General features: G+C 38.7%; 1 protein-coding gene across 9 annotated transcripts in view; it reads right to left on the reverse strand.

The window, feature by feature from the left end:
• Window positions 1-17,869, reverse strand: part of LOC131431397 (uncharacterized) — a 232,589-nt gene that overhangs the window by 75,777 nt on the left and 138,943 nt on the right. The window contains exon 1 of one of the 9 annotated variants that reach the window (XM_058597081.1): window positions 5,170-5,908. The exons of 6 other annotated variants lie outside the window; for them this stretch is intronic. The gene's annotated coding sequence lies outside the window, so the exon portion shown is untranslated. Of the gene's footprint in view, window positions 1-5,169; window positions 5,909-17,869 lie in introns of those variants that run through there. 2 more of the 9 variants (XM_058597082.1, XM_058597083.1) reach the window with 2 other exon arrangements.

A 17,869-nucleotide genomic window follows, 5' to 3' on the forward strand; every position in this document is an offset into this window, starting at 1 on the left:
TTTTACGTTTCGTCTTTGACTCATCAGTGCAGAGCAGTTCAAATTGAACTGCTTAGTGCTAAACTCGGCAGTTCAATTTGAACCGCTAAGCAGACGTAAAGTTTCTGCTATTTACAGAACACTTTTTGTTTTGCAACGAAGTGCAATGTCTTTTCTGACGTGCCGAACGAAAACGTGTTTTCGACTATTTCTGGCCGATGCAGGTATGGTCATTTAGGGGTTAGCCAAATTTTGTGCTAGGGCACATAACCGTTTTCATTATTTTTACGTTTCGTCTTTGACTCATCAGTGCAGAGCAGTTCAAATTGAACTGCTTAGTGCTAAACTCGGCAGTTCAATTTGAACCGCTAAGCTGTGCCCTAGCACAAAATTTGGCTAACCCCTAAATGACCATACCTGCATCGGCCAGAAATAGTCGAAAACACGTTTTCGTTCGGCACGTCAGAAAAGACATTGCACTTCGTTGCAAAACAAAAAGTGTTCTGTAAATAGCAGAAACTTTACGTCTGCTTAGCGGTTCAAATTGAACTGCCGAGTTTAGCACTAAGCAGTTCAATTTGAACTGCTCTGCACTGATGAGTCAAAGACGAAACGTAAAAATAATGAAAACGGTTATGTGCCCTAGCACAAAATTTGGCTAACCCCTAAATGACCATACCTGCATCGGCCAGAAATAGTCGAAAACACGTTTTCGTTCGGCACGTCAGAAAAGACATTGCACTTCGTTGCAAAACAAAAAGTGTTCTGTAAATAGCAGAAATTTTACGTCTGCTTAGCGGTTCAAATTGAACTGCCGAGTTTAGCACTAAGCAGTTCAATTTGAACTGCTCTGCACTGATGAGTCAAAGACGAAACGTAAAAATAATGAAAACGGTTATGTGCCCTAGCACAAAATTTGGCTAACCCCTAAATGACCATACCTGCATCGGCCAGAAATAGTCGAAAACACGTTTTCGTTCGGCACGTCAGAAAAGACATTGCACTTCGTTGCAAAACAAAAAGTGTTCTGTAAATAGCAGAAACTTTACGTCTGCTTAGCGGTTCAAATTGAACTGCCGAGTTTAGCACTAAGCAGTTCAATTTGAACTGCTCTGCACTGATGAGTCAAAGACGAAACGTAAAAATAATGAAAACGGTTATGTGCCCTAGCACAAAATTTGGCTAACCCCTAAATGACCATACCTGCATCGGCCAGAAATAGTCGAAAACACGTTTTCGTTCGGCACGTCAGAAAAGACATTGCACTTCGTTGCAAAACAAAAAGTGTTCTGTAAATAGCAGAAACTTTACGTCTGCTTAGCGGTTCAAATTGAACTGCCGAGTTTAGCACTAAGCAGTTCAATTTGAACTGCTCTGCACTGATGAGTCAAAGACGAAACGTAAAAATAATGAAAACGGTTATGTGCCCTAGCACAAAATTTGGCTAACCCCTAAATGACCATACCTGCATCGGCCAGAAATAGTCGAAAACACGTTTTCGTTCGGCACGTCAGAAAAGACATTGCACTTCGTTGCAAAACAAAAAGTGTTCTGTAAATAGCAGAAACTTTACGTCTGCAGCGGTTCAAATTGAACTGCCGAGTTTAGCACTAAGCAGTTCAATTTGAACTGCTCTGCACTGATGAGTCAAAGACGAAACGTAAAAATAATGAAAACGGTTATGTGCCGTAGCACAAAATTTGGCTAACCCCTAAATGACAATTCCAGTACTTCAAAGACAAAAAATAGTACACGGAACGACCAAAATTAGCTCTGCGCCTAATTCGTATTACTGTTTTCGAATTAGTTGATTTTAACAAAAACAATTGATTTTAACAACAAAATTTCCAAAATAACTATGAAATTAGTTGAAATTCAGAATTTACTTTATTGAAAAAAATTTCTATTTATCTATCGCCATCATTACTGAAGGACAGCACAAAGAAAACAAAAATGAAATTGGTTTTATCAACAAGTTTATTAGCCAAAAACTCATGAGAAGTCAAAGCAAAACAACCCATTAAAAAGCTAAAAAGGGTAGTCTTATTCAAACTGCTTGCAAATTGTTTTGATGTTTTTCGCATGTATTTATATATTTATATTGAAATTTCTAAACCGATATGTAAAAATGCAGTCAAGTGTATTTATTCAGAATTTGTGCGCATTTGAAGCGATTGTGCGTAATAATGTTTTTACGCGGAACAGTGAAGTGAGTTTCGAAAGTTGCACTCTAAATGTATATGTCAAATGATGTTTTTTGTATCTTCCAACCTTTCGGCTAAGTCGTCCGGTGTACTACTTGTGTTCGGTTTTTGTTTTCCGAGTGCTCAAAGTTTTCAGTGAGAGAGTCGATTTCGCGAAGTCGAATGAAGAAAACAGCGATTTAGAAGAAAAATTTCCAAAAAGAAGTTTATGTTTCGTTCATGTCTTTTTCTCCAATACAACATCGTATTTATATGTGCCAATATAGAAAAGACAACCGCGACTGAAAAATTCTTTTCGGAAGTAGTGTGCCATCTAGTGGCTAGTAGTCATTACGGTGTTAATGTTTTTTGGGTGACAGTACGCCATATAGCTGCAAATTGCAGAAGCCAATTCAAGAAGTGTCCCTTAGCTAAGAAATGACAGCACGTTAAATTGGTAAATTCAACTAAAAAAATAGCCATTTCAACAAATATTTTATTATTATTAAGGGAATGAGAGTTAAAAAATCGAAATTAGAAAAAGTAAGATTTTTTTAGTTCTCTCAAAAAACAACTAACTAAAATTAGAAAATCAACTAATTTTTCCGCCCAAATGCTGATTTCGGTCTTTCCGTGTAACAATACAACACACTAATCAAGTGAACAATCACCCGCGATCCATGTACAACAAGGTACGTTTGCCAAAGTTAATAATAAATCCAACTCATGCGAAAACGAAAAGATAGGAAACCCTTACGGCGATTACGACAAATCAATAGACTAAGATTTTCGTTCCTTTGTTTCGAGCGTGTATTAAAAGGAACTATGAGTTGCCTAATCTTCAATTTTTATGTTGTTATTATTATTATTAAACTGCTTATTATTATTAAAATTTTATGAAAAATATCGAGTTGTTCCTTAGATATGGCTGCACAAAGTTAGACATGTAGTTTTCACAGAGGTAAACGATGTGTATTGTAGAGGCTCAGGAGTTCATTTTGGAATAAACCATATTATATGTTTTTTGTTCAACATCTTTGTTGGTTTTTACAAGAACTGCAGAAATATTTTCATTTTTTTACAACAAATTTGTTAAAAAATAAGTGCGATATTTTTTTCAATTTTTTAAACGGTGTTCCTTTAAAAATTTCAATTTTTTTTCAAACAGTCAAGCTGTTCTTTAGTTATCGTCTACACCAGTTCGACTGCTTGGCTCACTTTGAGCAAGCATATCTCAGGAACGACTAGATGTTTTTACATAAAATTCGCACTTTAACAGTCTCTAATAAATAATAATAAATACATATGAAATTGAAAATTAGGCAACTCATAGTTCTTTTATCCCCGCTCGAAATGCAGGACTGAAAACTCCCGCTTACAAGAGAAGCTCCACTTAATATTTAGTTTTCAATGCAAACGCCACTCCTCCAAGAATAAGATAAGATAAGCTAAAATTACAAATGATAGTTTACCAGACAGGAGACGTGTGTAGAGTTTCATTCAAATCTATTATCTCCGTTTCTGGTATTTCTCAAATTGACTCCATAAGGACAATTAAAAATTAATCGAAGTGATTAAGATGCTCATTCGATTCTTGTTACACTAAAGAACACATGTTTCTCCATTTCAAAACCTTTTTTCTAGTGCCAACACTCCTCAGGGTTGACTTAAACATATCAACACCGATGAAAGCGAAATCATTCGAATAAAAGCTACAGCTGGGCATATTTACTGTAATATCAAAGCCATATTTACTGTAATGTCAAAGTGAAAATAATTTCCAAATTGTGTAATAAATGAAAAATACATAACGGTCATATGCTTTTTTTAGTCGAATTTTGAAAGGCTGTTCCAGTTTCCAGTACCATCACACGATGGTGACTGACATTAAAGATTATGTAAGCTTGTGATGATGAACGCTTTAGAGTCTCACGAGTTTTCAATTATCGATACACGACATTAAGCACTACTTGAATCTGACATTTTATAGCTATCGGAAGTATCACATTATTGATGAAGTTTCTTACGGTAACCTTAAGTATTTTTGTGAGAAAAAAAATTTGTGCACATTCGTTCATATCGGTTCAAATGTTTTAATTAACTTTCGTTGTGGGTCGGATATTTCATTTAATCAAAATCGTTTCGCACTGAAACAAGTTTGAATTATGAATCAAGAAAATACGCTTGAGGATTGTGCAATTCTATAACACAAAAGCTGAGGCAATATGGTAACGAAAATTTATACCACACGTGTTTATTCAAAGATAAAATGCGTAAATCATTTACTTTTGCTAGGAAACGAAATTACTGTCAAACATGACTCAATGATTAGAGAGAAATGATACTCTCAAACACACATGACTCAGAAAGTTTACAGAGAAGAACAAGTGTAGTATAGATATCAAGAGCAGCCTGGTTACAGAAAACATCACATATATCTAAGATAAGTGTTATATGTTAACAATGTACAACAACCGCCTTCATTGAATCTGCCACGCATAATTTCCCGTGCAGTCTAAACTAGTACTTTCGAAAAGAAAAAAAGTAATACTCAAATGCCATCTTATATCTACTGGACCAATCGTCTCCGCGCACTGATTAGAGAATCATACTACATTTAATAAATATAATTGCGCGGAGATTATTTTTCCAAGATCTCTCGGATAGTGAGAGTGGCTGACCGCGTTACTACAGCCGAACAGCAATTACACATCGGTTTCAATAAACAATTTGATTCGTTAGTCTTCCTCCCTGCTTCCCACCTTTTTCCGTTACAACGATAACAATCATCGTCGGTACAAGGTAATCGCAAATCGCAAGCCAGCGAACGGTTACCGGACAGTCGGAGACGAGATTAATTTTCCTACCATGATTTTTTTTCACTGCTTTCCGCACCACCCGGTAGACCTCTGAGCTAGTAGCTAGTCAATCTACTGCTTACTGGAGCACGCGGCTATCGGCGTTCACACATGGTTCAAAATTGGTCTAATTTTCCGTTGAATTTCACCTAATTAATCGTTTAAGCTTCCCCAACTGGACACGACTATCGGAAACAACGCGAAATTGGCAGCTTTCGTCATTTGACACGTTTCTTCATTATTCTGCTTACTCCGTCCCGGGTTTCACACCAGCAATGAAATTCCAATTTCAATAACGATATGATTGATGCTTCTTCCCACCAGTTCTTCTTTCTTACTTCCATCAACGCGATGAAAATACGATTTTCAAATTGATTTTTCTCTTGATACTTGATTGAAACCTTCTCCTCTAGAAACACGTTGCACTCACAGCTGGCAGTGTAAACGACATGAAATTACTTATTTTTTATGACGTGCAAAACTGTCATAGTACATACGCACATCACCAACACTTGCCCAATTCTACGGTCTGGGAATTGGTTTCTGGTTGATTCTCTAGGCTATTCAGTCGTCAATGGTTTCCAGAGCTTTTCTGGTTTCCATCATTCAACACACCACAATCCTCCCACTGCGCTGGACTGAAAGTTGTTCAATGTCAATTCAGATATATCACTACAGCTTGAAATCACGTTGTTCATCTATTGTACGATGAATGACGAAATACGGTTCACTAGAATACATCACTTACGCACCGGACCGGTCCTACTAGGTTTTTGTTTCAGACAGTTCGTCACATAAATCTAGATGTTTTGTCTTCACGGATCTGCCTACTGCAGATTTTGTCGTCGCGTCCGTCTGCTCAAGCGTTTTCGGTAAGACTGAGAATGAACACCAACAAACAGGTCCGTAACCGCGCCGCGTGTCAAGCGTTTCGCTGTTTCTTATGCCGTACATTGGCTGCTACGGCTGCTGGCAACGTCGTTTTCTCACCTTCTCGGGTGGAACGGGGAGCATAGGGTTTCGTGGGATGATTCAAGTAGAAACAGATTTTCCGTTATGAATTGTTTATGAAACATTTTTTTAAGTTTTTGAATTGTTTATGAAACATTTTTTTTTAAGTTGTGGCTCTTTTAAAGAATGAAATTTTGAATAACGTTAAAGACTCCCTGAAAGTATGGACGCTACCAAAAATCGCTGCCATTTCGCAATGGTTCAGAATCTGTCAATTTTTATAGCTGCGTCCTGTTGTTTACATTCTTCTCTAACCACTTGTGCAGTTGTTTATTCGTTTTCATTAGTTTGTTTCGAAATGCGTGGACTTTCAGCAGAACAACGTCGAAAAATTGTGTACAAATGGTGCACAGAACGCGGACTGTCACTGAGAAAAATAGCAAAAATAGAAGTAGTAAATGAAAAAGCCGTGCGAAATGAAATCAGGAAGTTCGGTGAGGATTGAACCTTTGAGGATAAACCGAAAATGGGTCGAAAAAAGGTCCTGCTAACCTTCAGTTGGATAAACTTATACTGAAGGCGTTCGAGCAAAAGAAGGAGGTTTCTGTTCGGGATGTGGCCAAAACAGAGGGCACTTCGAAGTCAAATGTTCTTCGTGCTAAAGAACGTTTGAATCTTCGAACATATAAGTAGCAGAAACAACCAAAACGTAGTCCGAAACAATAAGCATCGATCAGGCCGAGGGTTCGAAAGCTGTACAATACGATTCTTGCTGGAAATTTGAACTGCATAATCATGGACGACGAAACCTACGTGAAACTCGATTACAAATCCTTGCCGGGACCACAATATTATACGGTGCGAGAAGTGCAAGTGTTAAACCAGTCCGAGACATCGATTAAAGTCGAAAAATTTGGTAAGAAAGCTATGGTCTGGCAAGCAATTTGTAGTTGCGGTAAGATTTTGAAACCCTTCATCACCACTGCTTCAATGAACAGGAATGTTTACAAAAACGACTTCTACCCATGATTCGAAGCCACAAGGATCCTGTTGTCTTCTGGCCAGATCTTGCTTCCTGCCACTACTCGAAATCAACGGAATAATGGTATACTACCAAAAATGTCACTTTCGTCCCAAAAGACAAGAATCCACCAAATGGTCCACAACTTCGACCAATTGAGGAATTTTGAGCATTAACGAAGGCACATCTTAGGAAACATGTCTCGGCAGAAGAAACCATTCAACAGTTCGAAAAAGATTGGAAAAAAGTATCAAAACTTGTCGCCAAGAAGTCTGTACGGAATTTAATGAGGAACGTTCGCAAGAAGGTGCGCCAGCTAGTTTACAATAGCTAAGTAGCAAATATTGAGAATAATATCCTGTTGTTGTAGTCTAATATTACCAGTATATCGAATAAAATTTGAATATCTAACACTTGTGAATTATTTACAGCGAAATTAAAGTGCGTCCATACTTTATGGGCAGTCTTCATCTAAGTAGCGTACTTTTTTAAAACTTAATTGTCATGAAATCTGGTTGTCACATAGAAACCACTTCATTACTACTATAAAAATGTCTCAGGTTGTTGGGTTTGAACAACAAAAGTTTCGTCCCGAAACGCGTAATATGAAAACAAAGTTGTGCTAGATTTCGAGGTGAGGAAACAAAATTATTCGGTAACGTTGGAAATTTGAGCGTCATGTTTTTGTTTTGTATCGAAAATAGATGTAGTTGAAATCTAGAGCTCTGGGTTCATAATGTCTCCATGTCCAAATTACTGTCCGGGGAAACCCATCTGAGATTAAGTTACTTCCCATTCAGTATCACCAAGCAACCCAACAGGACGCCGTATTATCGGAATATAGTGATATTGTCGAGTTTGATAATCTCTGCAAATTCAAGATTGTTTTGGCCGATAAATTCATCCGAAAAACTTATGATCTGGAAAATAATTTGCAGCTGTTAGCTCAAAACCTAGTCTTTATATAAAAGAAACGATGAACTCGAAGCTGTATAAGTTGAAGTTCGGACCAAATTTGATCAGAGCGGCCACTACTTGAAAATACTCGATTTACGACCGTGTCTATTTTATTTTTGTTTTTGTTTCTGTAGAACAATTTCAAAAGACGCATTAAGTGTATTTGATATTCTGCGAAATGATGGAAACCGATACACGATCCAAGAAATAGGTTTATAATTTCATTATATATTCGGCAGAATTAAAAAAAGTACAAAATTCGCTCGAATTTTGATTCAGACCAGCTCAAAAAAGCACGAACGAACTTTAAGTACAAAACCACACGGAGAACCCTTCGATCATAAAATTGCGATATCGCAGTTTTTGATTTTTGCAATAGTTGATTTAACTAATTTCTTTTTGATTCAACCAATATGGTTTTTGATTTGCATATATTGAAGTAGTTGAAAAATATGTTGTTTTGAATGCTGTCAAATGCCGGAGACAGTTTTAAGCAAAACAATAATCGCAATGCAAAATCTACAACTTTTTTAGTTGAAATCTGTTCGCGTCGCTGTCAATGAAAACAACATCGATGGTTAAAGCGTTTGGTGAAATTGTGCACGGAACGACCGAAATTAGCTCTGCGCCTAATTCGTATTACTGTTTTTGAATTAGTTGATTTTAACAACAAAATTTCCAAAATAACTATAAAATTAGTTAAAATTGAGAATTTACTTTGCTGAAAAAACTCTTATTTTTAGAGAATGTGTTTAGTTGGTGAATATCCCGGACACAAACCAGCAATATTTCAATCCAACACGAAATTCTCATTGACAACTAATTTTGTTATTAAAATCAGAAAATTTGTTTCTATTTATCTATCACCATCATTACTGAAGGACAGCACAAAGAAAACAATACTGAAATGGGTATTATTAACAAGTTTATTAGCCAAAAACTCATGAGAAGTGTCAAAGCAAAACAATCCATTAAAAAGCTAAACAGGAGAGTCTTATTGAAACTGCTTGAAAATTGTTTTGATGTTTTTCGCATGTGTTCGATATAACTTTATTTAAATTTCTAAACCGATATGTAAAAATGTCGTAAACTGTTAGAGGAAATCGTATTTATTCAGAATTTGTGCGCACTTGAAGCGATTGTGCGTAATAATGTTTTTACGCGGAACAGTGAAGTGAATTTCGAATGTTTCACTCTAATTGTGATGAAGTTTTTTTGTATCTTCAAACCTTCCGAGCTGCGCCGTCCGGTGTACTATTTGTATTCGGTTTTTGTTTTCCGAGTGCTCAAAGTTTTCAGTGAGAATGAAGAAAACAGTGATTTAGAAGAAAAAAAAATTCAAAAAGATGTTTACGTTTCGTTTATGTCTTTTTCTCCAACACAACATCGTATTTATACCTGCCAATATAGAAAAGACAACCGCGTCTGAATTTTTTTCGGCAGTAGTGTGCCATCTAGTGGCTAGTAGTCATTAAGGTGTTACCGTTTCAGTGACAGGGCGCCATATAGCTGCAGATTGCAGAAGCCAATTCAACCATTCATATTGGTTGTAAACAACATTATATTTCTTTAATTCAACTAAAAAATTAGTTGACTGGATATGAAGTGTGCCTTAGCTAAGAAATGACAGTACGTTTAATTTGTGAATTCAACTAAAAAAATAGTCATTTCAACAAATATTTTATTATTATTAAGGGAATGAGAATAAAAAATCTAAATTAGCAAAAGTAAGATTTTTTTAGTTGTCTCAAAAAATAACTAACTAAAATCAGCAAATCAACTAAATTTTTCGCGAAAATGCTGATTTCGGCCGTTCCGTGTGTTCATTCGATTTGAGAAATTTATGATAACAAGCGTTTATCTGACAGCGGTGTTGTGATAAAGTTAACCTTGTTTAAGATGAAAAAGATTTGTTGATAAATTAGAAAATGTTAATGAATGATCATCTCGTAATCTTTCAGGTATGCGCAAAAAAATTATGCTTCAAATTCGATCATTGATTTACTTCCAGCAGACTGTTTTACTTCCAGCTGTTTGATACCGATGATGATGTTCATGCATTAGCAATAAAACGCTTTTTGACATGAATTTAATTTATAAAAGTAACAGGAACGAAGGGATTCAAACACACAGAACGCACTGCGTTTAAATGGCACGTTTGAATTGCCGTCGCAAAATTCCAATTCCCAGCGATTGATGCACCCAAGCTCATATAAATTGACTAAAATTATCAGTGCATATGTCGTGGAAACCCGTCACGACGAGGTTAGAAATTTTCAGAATGTCGTGGAAGTCCGTCACGACGAGGTTAGAAATAACACAATCCTTTAGCGTAATTCAATATAGCTTTAAGCTGTAAATTTATTCCAGATTAGTTTTACATGTTTGCATAATTTCAAGAAACTTACATTTTGGTGTTTATTTAACTGATAAATATAATAGCACAAATTATAACTTATTAATTCGACCACGTTTTCTACTCGTGTCTAAACGTACTGTACTTCAACGAGGTAATAACTGTCACTGAAGTAAAGTCGGTGAGTCGTTGGTATTACTGATTTCAGCAGGAACGTTGTCATCACTACCAGGGGTGCGCGAATAGGCTTTCGCTTCCCCAACATTCCCCGGGACGTGAGACAGAGTGTGGTTCTCACCGCTAGACACGGTCTCACAATTTTCCTTTATATCGATAATAGCGAGCTTTACGGCTGGGCGTCTAAGCAAGCCGAACTCCGTCTCTACGATTGCTTGCCGTGGAACTCCATCTCGGTTGAAAATCAGCTGTACGATCCGTCCACGAATCCAGCTGTTCCGTCTGCCCTCATCTGCTATGAAGACAAGATCACCCTGTTCCAGCTGTTTGACGTTTTCAAACCACTTTGTTCGTCTCGCAATCGTCGGTAAATACTCTCGTAACCATCTGCTCCAAAATCCATCCAATATATGTTTTGCCAAGTTCCAGCTACTACGTAAACACTCGACTGCTGATGTTGGATCACATGGTGGTTGTCGAACTCCACTAGAGCTGCCCAATAGGAAATGATTTGGTGTTAGGGATTCCTGAGTGTCCGAGTCTAACGGTATATACGTTAGAGGTCTAGTATTAACCATACTCTCAGCTTCTAGAATTATTGTTTCAAAGGTTTCTTCATCGGGTACGCGTGGAGCAGTTTTGAAGGAATCCATAGCGGTTTTGATTGATCTCACTAGCCGCTCCCACACGCCTCCCATGTGAGGAGCCGCAGGAGGATTAAAGAACCAATTAGTGGTTGTGTTCGTGAAATATTCCGCACAGCTTTGATTGATACTGATGATCTGTTTCGACAGTTCACTCGCTGCACCACGGAAATTGGTGCCATTGTCCGAATAGATCTCACACGGGGCGCCTCTTCGAGCTATGAACCGGCGAATGCACATCTTACAGGAAATCGTTGATAGAGTATGGGCTACCTCCATGTGAACAGCTCGTGTGGTCAAGCATGTAAATAACGCCACCCATCGCTTTACGTGGCTGCGCCCAACCTTGACGAGTAACGGCCCAAAATAGTCCAGTCCAATGTATGTGAATGGTCGCTGGAAGGCTACCAATCTGGCTTGTGGTAGCGGTGCCATCTTAGGGTGAACGGGGAGCGCGGTGTAAACTTTACACCACTGACATCGTGCAGTAACCTTTCTAATAAGATTACGTAATCCGGGGATGTAGACGACTTGACGGAGCTCGTTGAAAACTGTCTCACGATTTCGATGGTTGAAACGGCGGTGGTAGTAATCTACGAAAAGAAACGTTATTGGATGGTTCGTAGCTAGTATAATAGGATACTTAGCTTCGATCGGCAGATTGGGGGCGGCGCCGATACGACCATCCAATTTAATCACTCCGTCATCATCAATAAAAATTGTTGTTTTGAATTGCGGGTGGTATATCGGCTCCACCCCCGAAGGCTTATTGTTTTTGTCGGTTTTCCATGCCGCTATTACTTCTGGAAAGGAATCCATTTGAACTATTTTCCACAAAGCTGTTTCCGCCTTTCGTTGAAACTGCTGATCTAGCAGTTCAAGTGAGTTACGATTGTTGACAACATTTCTTCTGCTAGCAAAACGAAAGACGTAGGCTACAGTCCGTAGCAACTTTTCCCATTTCGAAAATCTCGAAACTTTTATTATTGTCCCAGTTAACTCCTTCCGATGGATACTCACTACTCGTTGTTCGTTTTCAGGTAATTCAGTTGTCGAAAATGCTCCCCAGTTTTGTGACGGCCATGAATTTTCAGGTTTCCAGAGAAATGTAGGCCCCCGAAACCATCTGCTCTCCGGATTGAAACATGGACCTTGTCCCCATTTGGTAGCCTCATCGGCTACGTTTAGATTCGTGGGAACCCACATCCATTCACTAGGGCTCGTTGTGGTGATAATCTCGCCTATACGGCAGCCAACGTATTGGGAATACTTACGATGATCTGAATGGATCCAGTGAAGGACTGTAGATGAGTCCGACCACAAATATCGTTGTGAAATCGGTAGCTTATGGTGTTTGATCACATGTTGCAGCATTCTAGTGCCCAATAAGGCCGCCTGCAGTTCTAGTCGGGGTATAGACAAAGGTTTGATTGGAGCCACTTTGGCTTTGGCCCCGATGAGTGTACATTGCGGCTCACCATCTTCGATAAAACGGACATAGATTACACACGCGAACGCTGTAGAACTCGCATCGACGAAAACGTGTAGTTGAATAGGATGGCAACGCTCCGGAACACTCTTACCGAAATATGCTCGAGGAATCTTTACTTCCTTTAAACGAGGAAAAAAACCAATCCATTTTTTCCAGTCGGCATAAATGCTATCCTCGATTTGATCGTCCCAGTCGCAATTCGTACGCCAGATGTCTTGAATAATCACTCTTCCGTGTATCAAAAAAGACGCGAGTAAGTCCAGTGGGTCGTAGACACTACACGAAGAACTTGACGTTTAGTTGGGCGAACGATTTTATGCAAAAGTTGGCCAACGGAACTAGAAAATTGTGTCGAAAACAATATTTCATCCGTTTGTGGCTGCCAGCGAATACCGAGTACCGATTCAGCATCATTTTCTCTCTGCAAACTCAGTGCTTTGGAGGTCGACGCTCCAGCTTCACCCATTTGTTCCAGAACATAAGTAGAGTTTGACATAAAGTTCCTTATTTTAAATCCCGCTTGAAGATGTACAAAGCGTATTTCATCGGCTACACGAATGACTTCGTCTTCAGTATCTCTGCTATCAAGAAAATCATCGACATAGTGACCGTTTATTATGGCCTCTGTCGCATCGGGAAATTCTCCTGCATGCTCGCTCGCATTAAGATTTTTAATGTATTGAGCCGAGCATGGTGAACAGGCCGACCCAAATATCGCTACATCCATCACATAAACCAGTGGTTTCTTGGTTGGATTATCTCTCCACAAGAATCGTTGTGATTGGCAGTCTTCTTTACGTATTCTGATCTGGTGAAACATTTCTTGAATGTCTGCACACACAGCAACAGCTCGTTGACGGAATCGATAAATAACTGCCGGTAGGGGTGTTAAAAGGTCGGGGCCTTTCAGCATTTTAGAATTGAAAGATACACCTTCGACTTGCGCTGCAGCATCCCAGATCAATCTAATTTTGTTCGGTTTCTTCGAACTCGTTACCACGCTCAATGGTAAATACCACACTCGGTTGGGGTCCGTTGCAGATACTTCATCTGGTGTAGCTTTATGAGCATATCCTTTTGCCACATACTGAGCAATTTGCTCTTGAACGCGAATACCCAGATCAGGTTCTTTATTTAGTTTTCTCTCCAACCCGTTCAAACGGCTAGCTGCCATAGCGTAACTATTCGGAAATATAACTTCATCACTCGCCCAAAGAAGGCCAGTCTCGTAACCTCCAGACACCCGTCTGGTAGTAGATTCTAAGAGAAACCGTGCTCGTTTTTCTTTGGTTGTTTCAAGTGGAAGTGTAGACGGAGATATTCCTAAATTCTCTGTCTCGAAATATTGTTTTACTAAGTCGTGTAACTTCCGGTCGTCTTCAGCGATTGAAGGTTTACTTACATGGTACACCCGATGAATATTTCGGTTTTGTATGAATGACGTCCCACCGTATACGCACCACCCAAGTCTAGTCTTGGTAGCAATGGGGTATCCACGAGGACCTTCTCGTATTTTCAAGGGAACCGCAAGATAAACATTTTCTAAGCCGATCAACAATTGAGGTCGCGCTAGCTCGTACTTTTCAATCGGAAGGCCACGTAGATATGGATAATGCTCAATCAGATTGGATGGGTTGATAGATTGTATAGGCAGTTCAAGATTCTCAACTGTACGTGCATTTATTAAACTATGTTTTCTGTGTTTACCCTTCCCGGATATCTGAAGCTTTACTACACGAGAATTGTTTTCGATTCGAGAAACATTCCCAGTCCACCGAAGGTGCAAGGGGTCATGTATACCTTGCAAGCCAAGCTCATCGACTAATTGATTTTCAATCAAGGTTACCTCAGAACCTTCATCTAGTAACGCGAAAGTGCTTATCTTTTTCAAGCCACTATACAATGTTACCGGTATTACTCGGTATAGAACCGTATGACCGGCGCTATGATGATTTTGCGGACTGCTAAGTGTATTTGATGGAATTGGTGAGTAATGAAGCAAAGGGTGATGACGCAGGCGACATCCAGCTACAGAACAGTCTTTGGGTCTTCTACAAGGCCACGGAGCGTGACTTTTCAAACAGGATCTACACAGCTCATGCTGTCTCACCATCTTCCATTTTTCTCCAGGACTGAGTGTCTTGAACTTACCGCAGATATCCACCGCGTGTCCAAATCTACCACACATAGGACAGGCCTTTTCGGTCTGCTGCTGATTTTTTACTATACGTACATCGCTGTGGTGATTTACAAAACCTTTTGATCGGACATTACCACCTTTCGTCCGGTGTTCTTCGCATTTTACACCTCTAATCGTTGGTAAACAATGTGTTGTAACTTCGCTTGCTTTCCGCATAATTTCTGTCATGAATTGTCCAAAGGTTTCGAGGGTAACGACTGAAACTGCATCTTTATAATCTACCCATTTAAGCTTTATATCACACGGTAACTTTTCGACCAATTCCTGCAAAAGCGACGGATTAGACAAATGTGTCTCTAGCTGTGCCGCTACTAGATGATCGCAATAATTTTGGACCACCAACCCGTACGAGATAAGTGTGTCTAATCTTCCCTCTTTCGGAGCAGGAGTATTGCGAATTTTGTTCAGCAATGTCGTGATCAAAATCTCCGGCCTACCAAACAGCATTCGTAAAGTTTCAATCACACGTGGGACTGCTGCTGGTAGCAGTAGCCTACTCCGCACCGCTTCCATTGCGTCGCCTTTCAAACACCGTTGTAGGCGAATCAGATTTTCCGCATGCGAAAATCCACACTCTCTTGTAGAGTTTTCCAAGCAACTCACAAATACTGGCCACTCTTCCGGACTACCAGAAAATGCTGGTAAATCCTTTGGTATGACTTGGCGCGCTGCCAATTGCGCTTTTGTAAGAGATCTTACTCCTGGTTTTTGGGGAGTAAAACAAATCGATTGACGGTCCGATTTACATGACAAATTCGTTGGGTTCTGAACGCTATTTAGCGAAGGTTGATCAAATCGATTTGAAACTCGACTTCGGTCTGTCAGATTAAGTAACGCTGACGCGTGCCGATTAGGAGAGGGCATTCTGCTTGGTAGAGAAATCATGGTTGAAAATTTATCTGGTAGGCCAGCTAACCATTCCCTTGTCTTTTCCATTTCTGTAATAGAGCCTGTGCTATTTCGACTACTGTTAGCATCTAGTCGTGACTGCATAATTTCATATTTCTTTTGTATATACTCCTCTTCCAGCCTTTTTAGAGCCTCTTCTCGCAGTTTTTCCTCCATCAAATGTTTCTTGGCCAGTGCAGACTCTGCTTCTTCACGGCGTCGTTCTTCTTCCAAGCATTTGCGTTCAAATTCTGCTTCTTTTTCCATTATGACCTTCAACTGTAATCGGTGTTTTTGTTCAAGGGCAGCTTCGCGTTCTCTTTGCTCCTTTTCAATTTGAAGACGTTGAATCTCCAGTCGTTGTCGCTCATTTAATTGTTGTAGTTCCAAAGCTGCTCTAGCGGCTCTGGTAGACATCGTCGTACTAGCTTTGGAACTTAGTTCGTCTTGTTCAGTATTTTTCTGAGATATTTTGTCGCACATGGGACAATTCCATTCGCGTTCAGCCACCGAGTCTCCTACTCCCACACACTGGTAATGATACCATTGCTGGCATCGATCGCAAGCCACCATGCCATCATCGTCCGGATCTTTACACAAACCGCAACTGTAAGTTGGCGCTTTCCGATTGTTCTTCGGCATAGCTTTTCTATCCGTTCTACACTGTGCTGTGAATCTACCAGTTTAACCTCGAATTCCGATCAAAATCTTAAAGAATGTCGTGGAAACCCGTCACGACGAGGTTAGAAATTTTCAGAATGTCGTGGAAGTCCGTCACGACGAGGTTAGAAATAACACAATCCTTTAGCGTAATTCAATATAGCTTTAAGCTGTAAATTTATTCCAGATTAGTTTTACATGTTTGCATAATTTCAAGAAACTTACATTTTGGTGTTTATTTAACTGATAAATATAATAGCACAAATTATAACTTATTAATTCGACCACGTTTTCTACTCGTGTCTAAATGTACTGTACTTCAACGAGGTAATAACTGTCACTGAAGTAAAGTCGGTGAGTCGTTGGTATTACTGATTTCAGCAGGAACGTTGTCATCACTACCAGGGGTGCGCGAATAGGCTTTCGCTTCCCCAATAGCATAACTTTAGTTCAACCGTTTGAAGGCATCATCTTTCAATACTCATTTTAAGTAAATTTAATAATTTCACTAATTTACTCGCCCCTCCGGGCACTTTTGCTGATTAAAAATGTTTTTCTACATCAATCATTTCCAATCGAATCAGAGTTAATTCAACTATTTGCAATGTCTAAAACAAATAAAACCGATTTATTTTTCAACTAACAGAATTTTATTTCAATAACAACACCAGTTATTTCAACTAAAATATTTGTTGAAATTGAAAGGTATGTGTCCTCACTAATTGACAGCATTTTCTTAAAACAATTAAATTAGTTGTTTCAACCATCGTTTCTGCTGATCGAAAAACGAAAATGACAGTTTAGTTAAAACAACAATCGATTAGTTGTACCAAATTTTGAAAATTTTTTAAGTTCAGAATTTGCCAACAAAAGAGAAGTGGTTTTTCATCAGAACAACGCCTGGTCACAAACGTCTACAGTGACTCGGATCTGATATTGACCACTCATCAATTGTTTATTCGTAGGAATGTTCCCATTTTCTCATCAAAGTATAAAGAGATGCATATTTGATCCAAATTGATCGATTCGGAACTATAACAATCCTTGAGATTTACGTGAAAATAATGGATTCTTTTCATCAAAGCGCGATATAATGATAATAAAAACTAGCAATCCGAATTTCAATTGAAAACTCTACCAAAGCGTCTATGAATATCATCCATGAACAACAAATTACGCTTGCAAAATATTTTCAGAATATTTTTATCTATGGTATTTAGAAGTAATTTTAGTTCCAATGCTAGAGCTTTATTTTATAGTATTAACCATTTTATGATACAAAAATATCATATTCATTACTTATTTTCTATTCATCATATTTCTAAGCAACAATTTAATTCTTATTTTTTTCTTTCCTTCGCTAAATATATAAAACGATTTTGGCTTCTCCAATATATGTTTCCGCTCAGTCATTGCAAAAACTATAAAACGATGCCAAACGATCATTAGCATTTATACTGCTATTCCAGGATGCTATGGCGCCCCATTCTCCCCATCATTTGA

The sequence above is a fragment of the Malaya genurostris genome, chromosome 2, assembly GCF_030247185.1.
Source record: "Malaya genurostris strain Urasoe2022 chromosome 2, Malgen_1.1, whole genome shotgun sequence".
NCBI lineage: Eukaryota > Metazoa > Arthropoda > Insecta > Diptera > Culicidae > Malaya > Malaya genurostris.